Source organism: Pan troglodytes, chromosome 4 (assembly GCF_028858775.2).
Source record: "Pan troglodytes isolate AG18354 chromosome 4, NHGRI_mPanTro3-v2.0_pri, whole genome shotgun sequence".
NCBI lineage: Eukaryota > Metazoa > Chordata > Mammalia > Primates > Hominidae > Pan > Pan troglodytes.
In genome coordinates this window covers 72,574,128-72,597,204 of record NC_072402.2, presented here as the reverse complement: position 1 = coordinate 72,597,204, position 23,077 = coordinate 72,574,128, and positions in this window count along the sequence as shown.

Genomic DNA, 23,077 nt, shown 5'->3' with positions numbered 1-23,077 from the left:
AGAATGTGGATTTCAACCTATAGTTTTCTTTTCATTTCTTTGCTTTTTCTTTACAGAGTTTCCTTATAAAGCCAGGTTATTTGTCCTGTACTTTCTACACTTTGAATTTTACTGCCTGTTTTCCTACAGTGTACTGAGCATATCCCTCCATTCATATTGCTTATTGTGTATTTGTAGTTAGATATGGATGCTTCACGAGATTCAGGTTCAATTTCCTTGGCGAGTCCTTTACAGGCTGTGACGTGCTCCCACCAGGAGGTCAATAAGGAGGAATAATCTTTTATTTCATGACGTTAGCAGCCGTCAGTGACTATTGCCTAGATCCATTATTCCATTAGGAGTCGCAAAGGGGTTATATTCTAATTTTATCATTGCTTCATCATTTATTAACTGAAATGCTTCTATAATTCCTCTCGCCACTATTTGGCCACCACTCCAAGAGATAGTTCACATAGAAAAGACAGAATAAAATTGTGATTCTTTTATTTACAGGTTTTCAAAATATAATAGTTAGTTCACTAGCATCCTACAACAGTAATGGCTTATATTTTTAAGTATCACTATGGATTAATGGATTAAAAAATCTTTGTGTCTAACCTATTTATTTATAACCCATTTCGATGCTCAGAATTAATGAATTATTGGAAGCCTATTTATGTTGGCTCCTGAGCCCTTTTGACAGAGTCTTAGCCGTCTTTGATAGCTTCCCTGGCCACATGTTTTCAGCCTGAATCATTTTTTAGGAAATAGAGGCATTATTAGAACATATGGATGTAAGTATTTCTGTGTATATACATACATACATATTTGTATATATCTAATGGAAGCATCATCTAGGTATGTCACAGTTGCCAACTGAAAACAAATGAAGAAAAACCTAAAATTAAAGAATAGATTATATCCCTCTGCTTATACACAAGGCCATTGAGGAGAGACTCTCCATCAACTACCTGTCCTTTCCTCTACCTACCATATATTTTGTGGCATAGTTATATCTGTAATAGAAGAAGCAGGAAAAGTGCCCACATTATTTCTTCTTTGAGGATAAAGAATAAACTATCTTAAAATGTAGTGAAAAAACTATGTTTAAGCCTTTGCATCATGTGTTCGAGTTTTAGTTCACATAAAAAAAATTATGTGGGTATAGGGAAGTAGGAAGACTGGAAAGAAAGCAGAATTTCTGAAGTAGATTATAGCCTTGTCTCTTAAGGAAAAAAAAAAAAGTTGATTTCTTGGGTGCTTAAGGTTGGTGTGGAAATGAACCCTCTGAAAAGAGATGAGAAATTGGATGATTTTCAGGCATACAGTTCTGTCAAAACTTCTAATTTCCTATGATCAGTTCAACAGGAATAAAATCATTGTAATTTCTTATTGTTTTTCATGTTAACCCTGGATAATTGGCATCCTATTGTTTGTACAGGACAAAATATTACAGGAAGAACACCATGTGACTTGGGTACCTCTACATTCTCGTGGGAACATGAAGATTCTTAGCAAGAGGGGGAAAATATACAAACAGCATAACCACAAGCTCACTAATGGGCATTCTCTGCTTAAAAGTGGGAATTGAGGGAACTTTACATGCTTGATTTATTTTTTCAAAAACATTTATTTTTCAAAAGTAAAGCAGGGAAACTGGAATATTTATTACAATTCTTGTTTTTCTTTTTGTTTTCTTGCCTTGATATATGAGGCTGTACCGTTCACAGCAAAGTGTAATTAAAGCTGTGTGCTTTGTAATCTGTTCTGGTGTAGTTTTGTATATTCATCTTGCTCAGGTAGACTTCCTCAATTATTTGTGGTTGTGAGGGTTACTGATAGTACATTTATTAAGTATTGTATTAGTTTCCTCTTGCTGCTATGAAAGATTACCACAAATTCAGTGGCTTAAAACAATTCAAGTTTGTTATCTTACAGTTCTAAAGGTAAGAAATCCACAGTGCATCTCACTGGGCTAAAATTAAGGTGTTAGCAGAATTGCATTCCTTCTGGAGGTTCTAAGAGAGAATCAAATTCTTGCCTTTTCCAACTTCTAGATGCTACCTGAGCTCCTTGGCTCATGGTCCTGCCTCACTGCAACTTCTGCTTCCCTAGCAATATTTCTTTCCCTCTGACGTATTTCAGGTTCCAGGGACCAGGATGTGGACGTCTTTGGCACGGGGTCATTATTCTGCCTATCAAAAAAACACTTAATATGTACTGAGCACTCTTCTAAATTATTTTATTAATTTAGCTAATCTGCCAACCACAGATTAGGTAGTAAAGTACATAGCATTATATTTTCCATTGTAAAGATGAGGAAACTGAGTTACAAAAGGTTGGAATTCTAGAAAGTGGTGAAGCTGATACATATACCTACCAGGCTCAAGTAGCCAATCTTTAGCCTTATACCATACTGCCTCCTTGAAAATAAAAATAGCATGGAAAATGAGAAGAAAAAGATGTCCCCAAACCTCATTTTAATCAATAATGTCATACATTCCAAGTATAGCTTTTGCAAGACCGAAGATTGGAAGTGGCATTTGCTGTTTTAATTCTCAATTATTCAGCAATTAGTTACTGATTGCCAAGAATTGGGATAAATGTTGAGAATTCACAAAGTCCCTGCCTTTAAGGATTTGCTTAGAAAAATAAAATGAAAACATTTAAAAACCACTGGAAAACATTACAAAAGTATATGCACTCAAATGCTAAGTGGAATAACACTTTATTTTTTTAGTGGAGTTCAAGAGACAAATTCAGGCACCGTCAGTGCTTAAATGTAAGTTCTCCAAAAAAAGCAAAATAGGAGAATCAGCCAGGTGCATGGGCAAACTATAGACTGCATTTCTATGTGTTGGTAGCTGTTATGTTTATTCATTCTTAACCTTCATTACAATGGGAGTTATTTCATAGTCAAATTACAGTAGTCCCCCCATCCTCGGGGAGATCTTCCAAGACAGCAGATAGTACTAAACCCAATGGCTGTCAATCAGAACACGTTTCTGTTCATTTTCCACCTACCACTTTAATGCCTTTTCCATCTTAACTAAGCACGTATCATGCACTGTGGCTGTAATTTTTGTATTTTGTTGTGTGACAGCAACTCTGGTACAAATTACTTTTTCGCTCTTTGCAATTTCACGGATAGAAAATTTCTTCCTACCATAGATCTTAGCAACCTCAAAATAAATTTTTTCCCCTCTCCTTATTAAGTCGAAAACTATCACCTTTTCACTTAATGGAAGCATTTTCTCTTTGGTATACCTGAAACACCATCATCACTACTCTGCACTTTGGGGTTATTATTAAGTAAAATTAGGGTTACTTGAACACAAGCACTGTGATACCATAACAGTCAATCTGATCACTCATATGGCTACCAAGTGATTCATGGGCAAGGAGTATTTACAGCCTGGAGATGCTGTACAAATGGATGGACACGCACCAGGACGATGAGAGATTTCATCGCAGTATTCCAAATGACGTGCATCTTAAAACTTATAAGTTGTTTACTTATGAAATTTTAAATGTAATAGTTTTAGATTGTGGTTGACTGTGAGTAACTGAAACCATGGAAAGTGAAACCACAAATAAAAGAGCACTACCATAGGGATTTTTGGTAAAATTAAAGGGGTACAAGTGCAATTTTGTTATGTGCATATATTGCTAAGTGGTGAAATCTTGGCTTTTAATGTATTTATCACCCAACTAATGTAAATTGTACCTGTTAAGTAATTTCTCATCACCTTCCCTGCTTCTGCCCACCCACCCCTCTGAGTCCCTAGTGTCTACCATTGCACACTCTTTGTCCATGTGTACACATTATTTAGCTTCCCTCTATAAGTGAGAACATGTAGTACTTGACTCCATTTCTGAGTTATTTCACTTAAGATGATGGCCTCCAGTTCCATCCATGTTGCTGCAAAAGACATGATTTCATTCTTTTTTATGGCTGAATAGTATTCCATGGTGGATTGATCTATCTATCTATCTATCTATCTATCTATGTATCTATCTATCTATCTATCTATCTATCTATCTATCTATCTGTCTATCTATCTATCACATTTTCTTTATCCATTCTTCCACTGATGGGCATTTAGTTTGTTTCTGTATCTTTGCTATTGTGCATATTACTGCTATAAGCATACGAGTGCAGGTATATTTTTGATATAATGATTTATTTTCCTTTGGATGGATACCCAGTAGTGGGATTGCCGGGTTGAGTGGTAGTTATGTTTTTAGTTCTTTTCCAAGGAGGCTGCACTAATTTACATTCTCATCAATAGTGTAGGAGTGTTCCCTTTTCTCAACATCCTTGCCAATATCTGTTTTTTGACCTCTTAATAATTGCCATTCTGACTGGTGTAAGATGATATCTCATTGCGATTTTAATTTTCACTTCTCTGATGGTCAGTGATATGGTTTGAATGTTTGTCCTCTCCAAATCTCATGTTTAAATGTGATCTCCAGTATCGAGGGTGGGCCTGGTGGATGAACAACTTGGTGCTTTCCTCATGGTAATGAGTGAGTTCTCTCTCATGGTTCACTCAAGAGCTGCTTATTTAAAGGAGCCTGGTGCCTCTTCCTCTCTTTCTTGCTCCCTCTCTTGACTTGTGACTCACTAGCTCCCCCTTCACCTTCTGCCATGAGTGGAAGATTCCTGAGGTCTCACCAGAAGCCAAGCAGACACTAGTGCCATGCTTATACAGCCTACAGTACCACGAGACAAGTAAAATTTTTGTCTTTATAAATTATTCAGTCTTAAGAATTTCTTTATAGTAATGTGAAATGGACTGACACAATTAGTGATATTGAGCATGTTTTTATATATTTTTTGACCATTTATATGTTTTATTTTGAAAAATATCTGTTCATGTACTTTGCCCACTTTTTAATGGGCTTATTTATGTCCTTTGTGTTGAGTTATTTGAGTTTCTTATAAATTCTGAATACCAGTCCCCTGTCAGATGCATAATTTGCAAATATTTTCTCCTATTCTGCAGGTTGTCTGTAGTTTTATTGATAGTGAATACATGACAGAAATGCCTTAGTTTGGGTAACTTGGCCAGTCATCTTTCTTTCCCATGGGTGGAGAAGGAAAGTATTTGAAGCACTCTTTGATTACTTTGACTGCTTCCAGATCTCATTATTTTCAAATAAACTGCTTTCCATAATAGAATAATAGATTCATGTTATCATCATTCATCAGAAAGGATTCATGGGGACAAAGAATATTGTATCACCTCATTGAAGACCCAATATTCAAGTCATTGACAACATGAGTTTTATAGTCTACAAGTGAATGGTAAAGGAACAAATGGTAGATTATGTTTTTGGGAGCTGTTATGGAGGAGTAGAGACTGGAGAGATTTAGATAACATTTTTGTTAATTGATCTTATCTTACAAGAGCTGAAATAATGAAAATAAGGGATAATTTGTCCTGAAGTACTCAGAAATGAATTCTGTTAAACTAGGCTTAAAAGCAGATGATAGAACCTGTTCATCTACATGCCCTGAAGTAATTAGATATTCTCCATTATCATTTCTAATATTCAATGTGACTAATGAGGCTATTAATCATGCAATTGCATTTTGGGTTTTCTTTTTGCTTTCTTTTCGGGAGGGCGTTCTTTAATTATGCAATTAACTACCTTTCATTCAATTTTATTTCAATCTATTCTTTCTGGCCTCCAGCTAAATAGCTAAATAGTGGTGAGTGACCCTGAGCTATGCCACATGGAGAAGATTCGCTTAACCAATGCCTGCCTGAATTCCTGACCCACAACATCATGAAATATAATAAAATGATTGTTGCTATAAATCCCTAAAATTTGGCGTAATACATGGTAGATCAAAACAACAGATTACCAGAACACCGGGTCTAATACTTTTCAATGCACAGGATTCTGAATACCTCCTTAATCTCTGCTGGCTAACAAAAATGATCTGTTATGGTACAGGCTAATTGCTGGAATGAAATCACAAATTTCACTCATTTAACACAATATTTATTTCTCCTTTACATATCAGTCAAATGAAGTTCTGAAAAAGTATCTCTGCTACACAGTCTGTTAGGCACTATAGGCTCTTTTCATCTAGCAGTTCTTCAATGTGCTAGTGCTTGAAATTCTTCATTAGATCTTCTGCATTTGGGCAGCAGGCCAAGAAACAGAGGGAGGGTAGCAGATAGTGCAGAAGGTTTGACACTTAAGCCTTTGAGTGGCTTACATCACTTTTGACTCCTTTCCATTGACCAGAATATAGTCATAGGCTGCACCGACCTGTGAGAAATTGGAAAAATGTGGTCTAGCTCTTTGTCCCTGATGAAAAGGAAACAGGGTTTTATGAAGATATAGCAGTCTCTGCCACATATGGCTGTATTAGCATGAAATGGCATTGTCTCCTGATCTGTGAATTTTGCCACTGTGTGAGCAAGCCAGATGCAGAGCAGAGTACTTTTTTGTGTGTATAAAGAAAGACTACTACACTCACAAATGCCCTGCTCCTTAAGCACTTCCTTGATCCCTCACTACGAATCCAAGAGTTACAGTCATTACAATTGTTTCCTCTCCACTGTGCTACCTACTTAGATGTAAAGTCTTCAAAAGGGAGAAAAAGAAAAGAGCCATGTAGTTTGGGATATGATGGGAGAATAAGGCAGGACTCTGGCCAGCTCAGAAGTCAGCTGCTTGAGTTTCTATCAGTGGTCAAAGACTGTACTTAAGCCAAAGCCACTTCATGTTATCTTTCAGCTCTTTTGTTTCCCTGATTCGGCTACTCTGTCAAGCCCATCAAAGCTGTGATCCTCAAATCCCTATGAGTTACATTTATGGTTTTCTCTTTAGCCTTCAATATTGCTGTCAACCTTGGTGCATGTATGTGTGTGTGTGCATGCATGTGTCTTTATAGGTCTTTAATTAGAAGTTGAGAGAATTATTATACATAACTGAGCTGCCACTGTAAGTGAAAATTTTCCTCAAAGTTGTCCTCTTTGAAGTTTAATTTGTTGTTGTTTATTGTTTTCTTTGTTTATTGTTACTTCCAGTATGGCTTTGAGTTTAGCGTAAACAATAAGCAACTACATCATAGAATTCAACGTTAGTGTTTCAGGAAGAACAAAATCAAAAGACAAGTTTCAGAGCAGAGCAAACACCTCAGACATCACTATTTGAGGCTGGTACTATTTACCACAAAGTTTCATTGCAGCCTTAAAGTCCTCAACCCATCCGTTTGGGTAGCCACTACTAATCAGTGTGGACATGTGATACTGTGTGATGCTACTGAGCCAAAATGACCTTATTTTGCTCAAATGGTTTGCCCCATTAACAAGTATTTATTAAGCATCTAGTATGTGGCAAGCAGTTTGGCCTTTGCTGGAGATAAATGGTAAAGAAGAGCATACTCCATACCACCAAGGAGCACATGGCCTTTTGGTGAAGACAAATAACTAAAATTACACACAACGTAAGCCCGGGATGCCATGGAAGCACCTGGACCAAGCATCCAACATAGTCCTGAGGATCAGGAATGGCTTCTGGGAGGAAACAGAGATTTCATGGATAGAGGGAATTAATCAAGTGAAGTGGAGAAGCAGAGTCTTCCAGGTATTCCTTAAATCCCATCTCAGCATTTATCCCACTGTTCAGCCATGTTTCTGGGAAATTCTCTCTCCCAGGGACTCCTGAGCCTAATTCCTCAGGCATGACATGGATGTGAGCGACATTATTATATCACGGTGAATCACTTGTCTTTGGTTGTGGTGTTGAAATTGCAAAGGGATGACATAACCTGGCTGTGGTTCTTATTTGGGAAACCTACAAAAAGAATTTTTGCTCTTTTTTCTTTTTATAGAACTCTGCCCTCCATTTTCTCCCTTGGTGAGGCATTCTGGGAAAAGTTCTTCGGTCACAGCAGACTTTCCTGAACTACTGTAGAACTACTGTCTCATAGAAGCCACCTCTACCCACCAAAGTTGGCTTTTATTTTTGACTTCACAACAAAGAGTCTAGGAGACCACAAATCATAAAACCAATTTTTTTTAATCTTATCCTCATTAGTATAAAGCATGATTTTGTTATCATTTGGGAAGAGATTTTTTTTTTCTTTTTTTTTTTTTTTTTGAGATGGAGTCTTGCTCTGTCACCAGGCTGGAATGCAGCCACGCGATCTCGGCTCACTGCAACCTCTGCCTCCCGGGTTCAAGCGATTCTCCTGCCTTAGCCTCCCAAGTAGCTGGGATTACAGGCATGCGCCACCATGCCCGGCTAATTTTTTTTTGTATTTTCAGTAGAGACGGAGTTTCACCATGTTGGCCAGAAAGATCTTAATCTTTTGACCTCGTGAACCGCCCACCTCGGCCTCCCAAAGTGCTGCGATTACAGGCGCGAGCCACCGCACCCGGCCTGGGAAGAGATTTCTTTGGGGAAGTATGATTATTTTTCTAATAGTTTCCTCATGGAAATGATCCTGAGTTGTTGAGTTTGCAAGAGTCAACCGCATGCAAAGCCGTGGGATAATGGGCATTGCAAGGATCCCCTGCCCTCAAACTTCTTCCTTGCTCCCAGCCTAGGTTTTGATTCCCCTAATTAAATATTGCTGCTTTGGAGTTACCCAGAAAGTTTGTGGCTAAAACAAATTATGTCTGGTCCTGATAAAACCTTCATGCCTCAGCTTCTATTCATATTCTAGCTTAGCTATCTTCCAGCTTTGTTTTTTTAAATTAACTGTAACTAGCAGAGAGCTGGCCTTGTGAAAATAGAACTCAGAGCAGATCTTGTCTGGTAGGAAGTAGTTAAAAGGATTTGCACCACCTGAGGGGACATTTCTGGAAGGGCTTTCCCAGTTATACTCTCTGTTAAGTATTCAATGTACAATGGGGAAATAAGTTAAAAATCACAATATATAACGATAATTAAATTATTAGAGGTTTCAAAGACAATAAGCACATGAACATGTTTCATTTTTGAATCAAATATCTTCTCCCCCCACTCTCACTACCAGGAACTGAATTTGGATATGTTGTTCCTGTTTAAGCCTAAGAAGAAATGGGGGAAGGGTGGAGGAAATAATAGATCAAGTAACACTTTAACAAGTTGAATTCAGTGAGTAAGACATCTGATTGTAGCCTTTTGTTTCTCTAGATCTTACTCTCTGTTTAAGTATAGCCTCCTTAGATGTTTATACTTAAGTAGTTTAATATAATATTATAATATTTTTAAAAAGCATAATCACATAGACAAAAATGCTGCTTATAACCCTGATTTAATTCATTTGGGGGAATCTGAATTGGTGGGTGTAGGAGAATATAGCCAACTTATAAACCTAATACTAATGATGGTTTTATAGTAACTGGAAGTCATAGTGTTAAAAAAAAATAATAAATTTTTAAAAAAACAAACCTACAAGCCTGAACTACAAAATAATTGCAAGCCTCTCAAAACATACAGTATTTTCACCGTGTAAACATAATGTAGTAAAATTTCATTTAACTGAACCTAAAGTGCTGGATCCCTAAACTAATAGTATTTTTAGTATTTTATTTTTTAGGAGGGGGGCATAAGAAAGCAAAAAAATCAGACCATGTTAGAAGACTCAAAAAAGCGTATTCCAGCATAAATCTAGAGATGAGAATACATTCAGAGTAGTCTCCCAAGCTTCTGCATTGATTCTGCTCTGTGTTAAAGACATAAGCTTCAAAGGCAGGAGAGTGATTTAATGCATTTCAGAAGAACTTTGAATAACATTTTTGAAACAAAAAGGGATTTTCCACATTAGCCACAGCTGACCACAAAATACAATTTAATGACTTGCCCCACTTCCTAAGTATCTTGGTTGAGGCTTAATGTTTGCAGCTGGTGGAGCATTTTGCCATATTGTAGTTTGCGCATCTCATCCCTTTTTGGACCATATACTCACTTAGAAACAATCCCAGTCTCATTGCTTTTGTGGCACGAGGTCTTCCGATGATCAACTGTATAGTAGGGTGACTCATATCTTACCAACTCAATATAAGCAGCTGAGAGAACACAGTGCCAGTATATATCCAGTAATTCACTGCATGGTGGTTTCTCTGAAATCTTAATGGAATGCCCCTCACACAGGCGTAGGCAGACATTATGCACTCCGTACACACTCTACTCACTACATAGGGAGACTATAACTCTTACACTTTCATTTATACCCAAACTATGTGATTTGGGTAATTTTGACTCTTCTGGTTTGTTTTGAAATCTTGGTTGCACTTTATGTTTTCTGTTGAAAATTATGTTTTATTTAATACTTGATGAGAGGTTGAATTGTCTGCTTCATTTTCTCTTCTGAGTCCTTGTATGATGCCTTCAGTCAAGTCACAGGTGCCCTTTGGAAAGCTTAACTTCACTGCTGAGTCATGTTGTTGCTAAGCAAGCCAAAACTTCCTCCCATCCCGAGAGGCTCATTCTTCTCAAATTCTCTTCTTTTTCTAAGGACACCAGGACAGGATGGGTAAAGTGAACTTAATTTCTAAGTATGTGAATTTTTAGTGTTATCCATTTCCAGAAACATTTATTACAATACTTAGATTGTAGGACCTCTTCTGTGTTAGTCCATCCTCACGCTGCTAGTAAAAACACACCTAGCCAGGCATGGTGGCTCATGCCTGTAATCCCAGCACTTTGAGAGGCCAAAGCAGGTGGATCATGAGGTCGGGAGATCGAGACCATCCTGGCTAACACGGTGAAACTAAAATACAAAAAATTACTCTACTAAAAGTACAAAAAATTAGCCAGGCGTGGTGGCAGGCACCTGTAGTCCCAGGTACTTGGGAGGCTGAGGCAGGAGAATGGCATGAACCCGGGAGGTGGAGCTTGCAGTGAGCCGAGATCGCCACTGCACTCCAGCCTGGGCGACACAGCGAGACTCCGTCAAAAAAAAGAAAAAAAAAAAAAAAACACCCAAGAGTGGGTAATTTTTAATGAAAAACAGGTTTAATGAATGGACTCACAGTTCCACATGGCTGGGGAAGCCTCACAATCATGGTGAAAGTTGAAGGAGGAGCAAAGTCATGTCTTAGGTGGCAGCAGGCAAGAGGGCATGTGCAGGGGAACTCCCCTTTTTAAAACCATCAGATCTCATGAGACTTATTTACTATTATGAGAACAGCATGGGAAAATCCTGCCCCCATGATTCAATTACCTCCCACCAGGTCCCTCCCATGACACGTGGGGGTTATGGGAGCTACAATTCAAGATGAGATTTAGATGGGAATGCAGCCAAACCATATCACCCTCTAATACATATAATCTAATAGAGACCTGGAAAAATATTTAGCTGGTCATACACACTGACACACACATTTCTATTTTAGTCTGATAGAAGCCAATACTCAAGTTAGGAACTCTGGGTTTTAATTTGTAAACCTGTGTGATCTTGGGTTTTGGAAGCACTTAGACCTTCTGCTACTACATCACTTGATCCTGGGACCAGAGGCAGTAGAAATAGGCTGTGGACACAAGCCACAAAGAGCTCCATGAAGACAGTAAAACTCTAACATCTACATCAAGAAGGAGAGATGTGTAGGACCATGAAAAGATGCACAGAAGGACCAATCAACTCAGCTTGAACAGTTAGGAAAGGTGACACTGAGAAAGTATCACCTATTCTAGAAAATGGACAGGAATTATTGAGGTAAGAATGAAGGAGATGGGAGTGAGATGGTGTCCCTAATAAAGCCATGGCTTATGCAAGTGACCTTGGAAGTAGGGAGAGTATGTATAATTCAGTCTGACCGAAGATTAAATTGCAAGGAAGTAGGAGATGGTCAAGGGGTAAGACCAGACAAGTAAACAGTAGTACTCAGCAGTGTTATTCATTTTATTCCCTGAAGTCTAACTGTGGACTGCCGTAGTTTCCTGGGTATGGAGTACAGTCACAAGATACATGCAAGAAACTGTGAGAAGAGGATGTCAATTAATACCTAAAAATATTCTTCCTCATAAATCAGTAGGCAAGTGCCCTAAACAGCCAAAAGCAGAGTTTTTCAGTGAAGGTCTTAGAGTACAATAGGAGATTAAGTGGTGATATCTTGTTTTATCATGGTTTTCCCCTCCCAAGGTAACTAAGAATTCTTTCTTTGCATTTTGGACAAAGGCTGCTCTGATGCAAGTCATCAGGGTGAGAAGGATGTGACAAAAACACATACCAAGAAAGACTGCATTTGCACCTCTTACCTGGGACAGAACAGAAGCCCACACCATGCTTTCGCCACAAAAAGGAAAAACAGAAAGTAGATGTCCGCACCAGCCTCTTGTTAGTCCATGAAACAGGAAGGGAAAGGGGTATAGGAGAATGACTTCCTTCATTTTAAAGCACAGTAAGCTTGTTCACACACACAAAAAAAAGTTGAAAGAAAAAAATAAACAAATAAGAAAATCAGTGAGTGAATAAAAAAGTATTAAATAGAGTAAGTAAAAGGAAAGGAAAATGAGAAAAATGAAATTTGGAGCTCTTAAGATGTAAGAACGTATTTGGCTAGAAATTTCATTGGCTGTGATTCAGATTTATAAATTGTTAAACATACCTCATTCTAAGCCTGTTTAGATCAAATAAAATCATGTATTTGAAAGCATATTATAAGCTATACATGTGATAAAAAGAAAGTTATTACTATCCACTTTTACTAGTGTTACCATAGGCTAATTGCATAAATTTCAAAAAGATGGAAAGACCATCTCAAAATGTAAGTATGTGTGGAGCACCTGATGTGCCTGATTTGCTACCAGGCATAGAACATTTTCAAAACACAGAACTTAGGAAGAAAGCCAATAGGGGCAGTTGCTCTGTCAAGCAAGACTTTCCACCAGATCAACAAATGAATTCAGTCAGCCAAAGGAGCAGAAATGTCACAGCTGAAATTTTCAAACCAGTCAATGACCTTTAATATTTACGAATGGCTGTACACCCAGGAATTAACACACTTGAACTTTTTCCTGTTATGTCTATAGCAGACATGTACCCAGATTAAGGCTGTGCCCAGCCATCTGTTAGGGGAAATAAATGCCTGTATGTTTTTTCCATTCCCTTCTCTTCCATTTCTCCTTTACTCTCTCATTCCAAAAGGAGTCTGAAATCCATGGCCGAATGCACAGAATGCAACAGAACAGAAATAAATAGATGAAGAAATCAGTATAGGATCAAAATGAAGGTGAGAAAACCGGGTGACTCTAGGGATAGAAATGCAAGCCTCATTGATAGGCTGGTATTTTAGTTCTGAGCATCCCAGGGACCCAATGAGGCAATATGATTGTTCCAAGATACACAATAACCATGAGATAAAAGCCAACCGCATTTTTAGAAGAAACATTTCAAATATAAACAGTGTTGAAACATTTTCATTCATCACTCTACACAACTGTTGGGCCATTGCAATAGAAATTTCCAAGTTTCCCACCACATATTAGAGAAAAATTCCAGTCTCAACTGAATCTTATGAATTGTTTTTCCTTCTTTGCTAAGGTAATGTTAAACATAAGATACATTAATAGAGAATGACTCTCATTTTGCTAAGGAATATGTTTGTTACATCACTAATTTGAAGCACCTGTTGCTTTAATATAGTGTGGAGTTTTTTTCTTTTTGCTTTATTAAATGTTTTCTGCCTATCTCATGCATTATATACCTCTGTGATGAATCTATTTTCATGCTGGGACTCTGCCTTAGTGGGGGTTAATTGATGAGGTCTATTCTTGTTTAGTTTATTGGCTTCTATGCTTACCCTCTTTTATTACCTAAATGTCAGCTCTTTATTGTTCCATCCCCTTCCCAGCTGCTCTCAATATCCATGTAGGGGCCTGAGGGCTGGGCTGGGCTGGGCTGAAACTCTCCCAAGTCTGTGAGAAAGGGGTGGTGGTGGAGTCAGGGGGCGGTGCAGTATAAACTAGACTCAGCTGAGCAGCCTGCTTCACATTATGTGGGGGATGAGTTAGTGCCTTCTGTGGACATCCCTCTTGCTCTTTTCTGTGTGCACTAAATTCCTTAGGTTGATAGAGCCTTCTAGACACCTTGGAGTTCCCCTCACATATTGGTTCCTAAGGAGCATTTCACCTATCACCATAACCAGCTGCCTGCCTCACGCCTGTGTATTAGGAAAAAAAAAAAAAGAAACACAAGAGATTTGTATCTCGTACACTTTGTATTAGTTTTTTATTGTTGCCATAACAGATTACTACGAGTTCAGCGGCTAAGAAAAACATCCGTTTATTATCTAACACTTCTGTGGGTTAGAAGTCCCACACAGATTTCTCCAGGCTAAAATCAAGGTATCAGCAAGGCTGTGTCCCTGACTAGGGCTCTAGGAAAGAATCTGCTTCCAAGCTCACTGACGTTGGCAGAGTCTAATTCCTTGCAGTTATAGGACTGAGATTCCATTTCTTTGCAGGCTATCAGCTGCGGGCCATCCTCAGGTTCCACAGGCCTCTCTTCAGTCCTTGCACATGGCTTCCTCCATCTCAGAACCAGCAACAGTGCACCAAATCCTTCTTATGCTTGGAATCTCTCTGATTTTTCGTTCTGCTGCATCTCCTTCCTGCCTCCTCAAATTTAAAAAAATATTTGCGATTAAAGTGGGCTCACTTGAATGATCTGAGATAATCTCCCTATGTTAAGGTCTGTAACTTTAATTAGATCTGCAATGTCATTTTTGCTATGTTGAGCAACATATTCACAGGTTTCTGGGATTAGGATATGGACATCTTTGGGGGACCATTATTCAGCCTAACGCTTGCTCAGTCTGAAGCCTCTGTGTAATTTCTGTTTGGGGTTTCTCAAGCTGCCTAGACTTTCAAAAGACTTTTTTCTGGCTTTCTACCTGTCAAGCCCCAATTAGACTATATCTTAAAACTATTACCTATTTCCTATAGGGTCTTCATTTACCGTATTTCCCTGTGTTCGTATGAGCAGGACCACCATCTCCCAGTGGCATATCAGTAACGCTGCTACACAAGTTAAATGTTAACCAGTACCCATCCCCTCCCTACTCCTTCCCCAGCCACCAAGCCAACACTCTTGATGTTTATTTTTAATAGAGAGGCTAGGGAAAACAAAACATCTTGAATCCACCTAAATAGCTATGATTTTCATACACACAACAGTCACATTACAGCATATGGCTTTCTGCAGGACATTGTTACAAATACCAGGCCATATTTTTCTAGTACTCCCTAATATAACAGGAACAGAGGCAATAAATCAGGAGTCTAAGAGCTCTGGAGTTTTCTTCCAGGCTGCGTGTATTCTGAAAAGTTACAAAACATCTCAGGAAAACTCCATTTAGCCAGGCCAAGTGATAATTTGATAGAATGATGGGATCTGAATGGTCTAAATCTATGCAAACTGCCAAACTAATGTAAAAATCATTTATCGGGTTTTATGAGATTTATGAAGTATAAATCATTTGGGCTGTAGATAGTTCTTTATGTGCCTCTCACATTGTGTGTGTATGAGAGAGAGTTTGAGTGATTATCTGTCAATGGAGAGAAGTAAGCTAATGACAGATGAGCAAGTAACCACTTAGATGACCTCTCCACAGTCATTTCCACCTCCTGCTTTTTATGCCCTTGAGTGTGGGCCAGACTGAATGGCTAGCTTCTAATGAATTAAATACAGCACACCTGGTGGAAATTGCCATGGTTAGGTTACAAAAAGACTGCAGCTTCTGTCTCGGGCATTCTCTTGTTCTCTCCAGGAGTGCTCTCTCTATCCCTTTGGATGGTTCACTGTGGAGGAAGCCAATTGCCATTTCCTGAAGCCTCCCTGTGGACAGGTCAATGTGAGGAAGTTTGGAAGAAGACCTACTGTCAGTGTAACTTTGAGATGACTATGGGTCTGGCCAACCACTTGACTGCAACCTCATAAGAGGCTTTCAAAGATCTAGCTAAGCCATGTCCATACCCCTGACCCACAGATACTGTAAAATAAACATTTGTTGTTTCAAGCTGCTAAGTTTGTAATTTTTTACACAGTAATTGATGATATGTATTACTAATTATATATATGTAACAAATATATACTCACAGCACAATTCAAACTTCAAAACCAACAATTTATGAACAGTTCCTAATAGTCTTTGTATCCAAAGCACTCTATTTAAAACAACGTGAATAAAAGAAAAATGATTATCTTAGAAAAAAGATGACACATTCAGAATGAGGTAATTTCCAGGCCCGGTGTGGTGGCTTATGCCTGTAATCCCAGCACTTTGGTAGTCCGAGGTGGGCTGATCACGAAGTCAGGAGATTGAGACCATCCTGGCTAACACAGTGAAACCCCGTCTGTACTAAAAATACAAAAAGTTAGCTGGGCATAGTGACAGGCGTCTGTAGTCCCAGCTACTCAGGAAGCTGAGACAGGAGAATGGCATGAACGTGGGAGGCGGAGCTTGCAGTGAGCTGTGATCACGCCACTGCACTCCATCCTGGGAGACAGTTCGAGATTCCATCTCAAAAAAAGGAAAAGAAAAGCAGAATGAGGTAGTTTCCATAGTAAAGTAGTGTGTACTTGATCTAATCATATTTGACACATCATTATTTTGTTTTATGAAGTACAGGCTCTGTAAGAAGTTTGAGTCTGCCACCAACACATGAACAAACATTATTTAGTAAACTTGGATATTAGCCATAACTCCATTCTAAACCAGCTGTGTGACTTTGCCTATGTGGTTTAATGCCACTACAGTCATTAAATCTAGTCATTTGTTCTTGTACTGACACTGTATCTGCTGATTTCTTCTGGATGAGGCATCAAAACTTCCTAGAAGTTAAAAGGACTATGACATAAAGTACCATATATAGCAATGAGGAATTAAAAAAAAATGAAGCCAGATGAGAAATCATGACACATGATTAAAATGTTTTTACTACAATTTCCTTAGAGTTGGAATAGAGCCTACAAATTGGTAGGAAGTATATGGAGGCTCACACACAAATAGATTGAAATCATAAAAAAGCCACAGAAATATAAATTTGAAATGTGAAAAATGTTAAAACCTAATTAATAAAGAAATGCAAATTAACCAATAAAATATGTTTAAGGGACACCCTATCAAGTTGGTAATGATAAAGAAGAAAACTAAATATTGGTGAAGTTGTAGTAACATGAACGCAGTAACAGGTTTCTTGGGAGCAAGGAATTTGTAGAGAGCTATCTGGCAACACGCATCAACTACCATAAAAAGTTGAACACTTTGATTCCTGACACCCACATCTAGAAATGTTTTCTAATAAAATAATATGAGATGTAGTCAAATATTTATGTAGAGAGATATCATGAGAGTCTAATTAATAATAAATAAAAGCAAGGAAGGAAGAAGCCATCTTAATATCCATCCTGGGAATGACATAGCAAAACACGACAAAACCATACCATGAACAATACCAAAAACAAGCCACACATACACATACACAAAAACTATGTAATAGTAATAGAAATAGTAATAGCACAGCTTAAAAACTATATAATATTTTAAAAGTCTATATGATAGAAATAATAATAGCATATAAAAATTACTGTGGCGTGGTGGTGTGTGCCCTTAATCCAATCTACTTAAGAGGCTGAGGCAGGAAGATTGCTTAAGCCTAGGACTTCAAGCCTGCAGTGATCTATGATCACACCACTGCCCTCCAGCCTGAGTGACAGAGTGAGACCCATATCTAAAAATTGTTTGTAAAGTTTATGCCTCTTATAATGTTAAGTAAAAATGATAGCATATGAAAATATTAAACAAGTTTCTAATTTTATATACAGTGAGATCCTAAAAATTTAATTTTTATGTTTATATCATGTTATCTGTATAACCTGAAAAACAATGTTTCGTAAATGAATGTAGATACATTTTTTTTCTGTCTTTCCTTTGACTCCATATCAGAAGATTTTACGAAGACAGCTCTTGGTGAATTTATTACTTAGTTTGATTCTTACACATCTTTTTACTTCTCTGAAGTTAGTATTAGTCAAGACTTAACACTTACATTGTATCCGCATGCACACACCTCCTTAGATAAAATTTTTCACTACACTAATTTTTTAAAAGCTACAATAGTTCTGAAAATTAGAATGCATAATTTAATAGGGAAAGAAATGAAAATAAGCCATAAAATACATTCTTCAATTGTTGTTGCTGTTGTTGTTGTTTTTTGAGATGGAGTCTCATAGTGTGGCCCAGGCTGGAGTGCAGTGGTGTGATCTCAGCTCACTGCAACCTCCCCCTCCTGGGTTCAAGAGATTCTCCTGCCTCAGCCTCCCGAGTAGCTAGGATTACAGGCACACGCTACCATGCCCAGCTAATTTTTTGTATTTTTAATAGAGATGGGGTTTCACCATGTTGGCCAGGCTGGTTCTGAACTCTGACCTCGTGATTTGCCCACCTCAACCTCCCAAAGTGCTGGGATTACAGGCATGAGCCACTGCGCCCCACCACATCCTTCAATTTTTACAGGAAAAAGTATTAGGCAAAGAATTGGCTAAAAGTCATCTACAAAACATTTTAATGAATTATGATTTGGGAGGAGGAAATAAGGTGTGGATTATTTGTTGCTTGTAATGTATATAAAATGTATTAATATGTATTTGTGGATTGTTAGAGTAAAACTTACCCAGAAACCTTATTGCTACTTTCACCATTTTGGTCTCAGTGATAACTCTTGACTTTGACTAAGAAAAATGTCTTATTTTGAAATTTAAATTTCTAGTTCAATAGAAGTAAATAAATTCTTTAGCCACTGAATTTAAGAAGCAGATGGAAGTGGCAGATGACGTGATCCTGTCTTCATCTCCAGAAGGCTAGAATCACTTCATTAACCTTGGATAATGTTTTTTCCTGTTCAAAGCAAGTGAAATATTAATGGAGAAAGAAGAAGGCAGGTCTGTGCCAGATTTTCTGAAACAAGATATGAAGGCTGCTATCAGTAAGTAGACACATGGCCATCTATCAATTTGGGGGCCACTAAGAATGATAAAAGAATGAGATTATTATAATTGTTGGAAAGCAACAACAACAATAATAACTACAAAAAGTGGGATGACATTCTCAAGAAAAATGAAGAAAAAGGGGAAAAGAAGAGAGATAGAGAAATTTCATGTATTTAAAAATGAAAACATGCAAGTGCTTCTTGAAAGAATCAAAGTGGCCACAAAAGTATTTACTGATTTCCTTTCTGGTCAGGCCTTCTCATGAATGGATGAGGTCATAATGAATTCACATTTAAATGATGTCTTTTTTGGTTTGCTAAAACCAGGATGTTATCCATCCAGATAGGGGTCATACCCAATAAGAAAGATTTCACTTTTTAAAAAATACAGTTTACTTGTGGGGATGAACATCCTAGGACACTGAAGAATGAAGAAATTCAGGATATATTCTGAGATGCACACATGGTAATATATTCTTACAAGTTATTCTAAGCATAAATCACACATTCACACAATTTAATTGTTGAGCAGAACTTATCTAACCTGTTGTCTTTGTCCATTTTATGTTGCTGTAACAGAATACCACATACACCAAAGAAGTTGATTTTTTACAGTTCTGGAGGCTGAGAAGTCCAAGGTCAAGGAGCTTGCAGCTGGTGAGGATTTGGAGTGAAAACTTCTTGAAGGCATAGATTAGCTCATTCATTTTTGCATCCTAATAGAACTTAACACCTTGCATTCTAATACTTATGTCCAAACTGTTAATAATTACACAATAGACAATGGAACACCCTACATCATGAAAGTCATTTATTTTGCCTTAGCTGCAGTTCATTCTTCCATCCAGGCACTTATCACATTATATTGTAAATATCCCCTTATTTGTCTCTTTCTTCCCACTGGATTGGAAGCTTATTAAAAGCAAAAAGTCTCCCATCTTTGTATTTTTAACACATAGCCCACAGCATCCTGCTAATGGCCTCCCAGTAAATATGTAATTAATGAATTAATATTTGGAATCTGTTCTTGTAGATTTCTTTGTCAGTGCTTTGCTTCCCAAATAAATCTTTTTATATCAACGTCCAAATTACTTTACAAAGCTTGTGATTTAACTAATGTTTTTACTATAAAGCACAATGTTTCTACCTATACAATATTCAGTAAGTTTGGGTCAGGGTCATGTGGATGTCAAGGTGTTATGAAAAATCTACACTTTCTTTTTAGAGGCAGTCTCACTCTGTTCACCCAGGCAGGGTGCAGTGGTGCAATCTTGGCTGACTGCAGCCTTGATTTTTTTAGTTCAACCAATCCTCCTGCCTCAGTCTCCCTAGTAACTAGGACTACAGGCATGCACAACCACACTCTGCCAATGTATTCTATTTCATTTTTTGTAAAGATGGCATCTCACTATGTTGCTCAGGCTAGTCTAGAACTCCTGACCACAAGCAATCCTCTAGCCTCAGCCTCTCAAAGTGCTAGAGTTACAGGTATAAGCCACCATGCCTGGCCCTGCACTCTCCAATATGGTATCCACTATCCATATATGGATGTGTACATTTAGAATTAAATAAATATAATTTAAAATTCAGTTCCTCAGTCACACATTTCAAGTGCTCAATAGCCACATGTAACTAGTGGCTACACTATTTGGATGGCATAGATTATAGAACATTTTCCCCATAGAATAAGTAGAAGGTTCTATTGGAAAGTACTATCATGGCGTAGAACTTGGGAGAAATTCCCAGCTTTGTTTTGTTTGTTTTTTTGTTTTTGAGACAGAATCTTGCTTTGTCTCCAGGCTGGAGTGCAGTGGCACGATCTTGGCTCACTGAAACCTCCGCATCCCAGGTTCAAGCAATTCTCCTTCCTCAGCCTCCTGAGTAGCTGGGACTACAGGTGCATGCTGCCATGCCCGGCTAATTTTTTTTATTTTTTATTTTTTTTGTTATTTTGATAGAGACAGGGTTTCACCATGCTAGCTCCCAGCTTTTACAGAGTGGACCATTCAATTCTAAGTTGGGTCTGGGCATTGGTACTGCCAACTGACAACAGTCCCCAAACAATAAACCTCTTTTGTCAACAAGGTGGCCAGTGAGCTTGCACAACTCAGTCCACCGCCCCTACCCTCCCTCAGAGATCTGATTCAGGAAGCCCCAGATGGGGGCAGAGGTGAGGTTTGCAGCATTGAGAGCCTGCAGAAAATGATTTTTACCTTCCTTGCTTTCTGGAGGGTGGTATCACTTTTAGTAAGTTCCCTTCAGTGCATTCAGAAAACTGAGAGCTAAATCCCAAGAACAAGCCCTCCTACTTATATTCAGTGACAGAGGGAGCATAATCAATAAATATTGGTCACAAAGAACTCACAAGTAATGTTATTTGTTCTGAATGGACTCTATTTGATGCACGTTTTTTGTGATTCAGGTTCTCCGGTGGTGTTCATTCCTGTGTAAATGCTGTGCTGTTGTACAAACTATGAGACATTCGGAATTTCGTTTACATCTTAAAGCAAACAGTGCAATATATTTCCTAGATTTTGCTGGGCCAATGTTACCTTGTAGGGTGAGTTTTGTATTAAGATATTAGGTTGGTTCAAAAGTAATTGCAGTTTTGCCATTTCTTTCAATGCAAACACTGTAATTTACTTTTGCATCAACCTAATATTTAAACACCAGGTGACCTCTAGTTCAACATTTAGAGTCTTACATTGAGTGTTTCAAGATAGGAACCACCAGGCAAAGGGCATCACTTGCCCTCTGTGTTCAAAATCTGCAAAACTACACGGAGCTTATACACTAGAAGCCAAGACATGTTCCCTTTAGTAGAGTAATTTAGCAATGAAGATACAGTTCATACTATTTCCAAGAGGCATGTAGATAGGGCCTATCCCTTGCTGAAAACATTTTTTTTTAATTAGAGTAGTCCACAACTATAAAATTCCAGAAGATTTCTGGTAAATTCTGGAGTCCTGCTATGGTAAGTGAAGCCCCGTATGTAAATATAAATGAATCATCCTGTGGTTTGTATTCACGTGTTCCCAAACGACTTTTTGTTTATTTCACTTTAACCAACACTACATTTAGATGCTATTATTAAGATAAAGACAGCATGTAATTGGAGAATGGAAATTTTACCATTGTTATCAGTCAAATAATACTTTGTTAAAAATTATAATCACTCTATTTCCTTCCTTTTTATGTTTACTATTGCATGTGTGCATGTGCGTGTGTGTGTGTGTGTGTTTTAATTGTGGCTCTCACCCTCATCTTGACTCTCTCCATTCTTGCAATTCCATGTTCCTCTGGTTTTCTTGGAAATAGTTTAAAATCCATATCCTTTTGGAAGTCTTCTTTGATTTACCAAGTTGCACTTCCATCAAATCCCAATTAATTTTACTAAGCTAATCTTTGTGAACAAGTGAAAGGACATTTATTGAGTTTGGTACATACATCTGTTTCTGTTTTCCATACAAGCACAGCTACCACAAGACTTACAGGGCACAATGGAATAATAATCACAAAATATTTAAAGATATAAAAAGACCTAACAATGAGGGACATAAGCAAGTCCCTCATACAGGACATAAACCACAAAAGCAACAATACATGTATGGGAAAAGTGCTCTTAAGGTCATTTTAATATCATGTACAATCTCTTTCTGATTTCAATATAAGTTTAAGAACTCTTATCTCAAATCGACGAAGGAAAGAACTAAATTTGTAAGTTATAATTTATAAAGATTATCAGGGACAATGCTAAGAAAAAAGAGAAAAGAATGAATTTGCATACATATTCATGAATTCTTACACAGTTGTCTTTTTTAACAATGGAGCAATGAAAATACAATCTGAATAACTGGTGCTTTTTGAAAAGCTGATTGTAAATGGTCAACTGCACATTTGAATCAATTACTATGATACATGGCAAATAATAGAGAGCCCCCAAAATTGTGTGAGGCATATTTATTTCTTTTGATTTTTTCATTTATGAACATGAGTGCTTATTTTACTTATAATCTTCTGATTGGATTGATCAAGAAAGACATTAAACTTGGTTGAAGAAGGTAGTCAGGAGTCTGCACAACTGGTCTTTCTTAGAGCAAAGTTACTCAGGAATAGTTTCTGAGTTCCCTCTCCTGGGCTCATAATTAGTGGC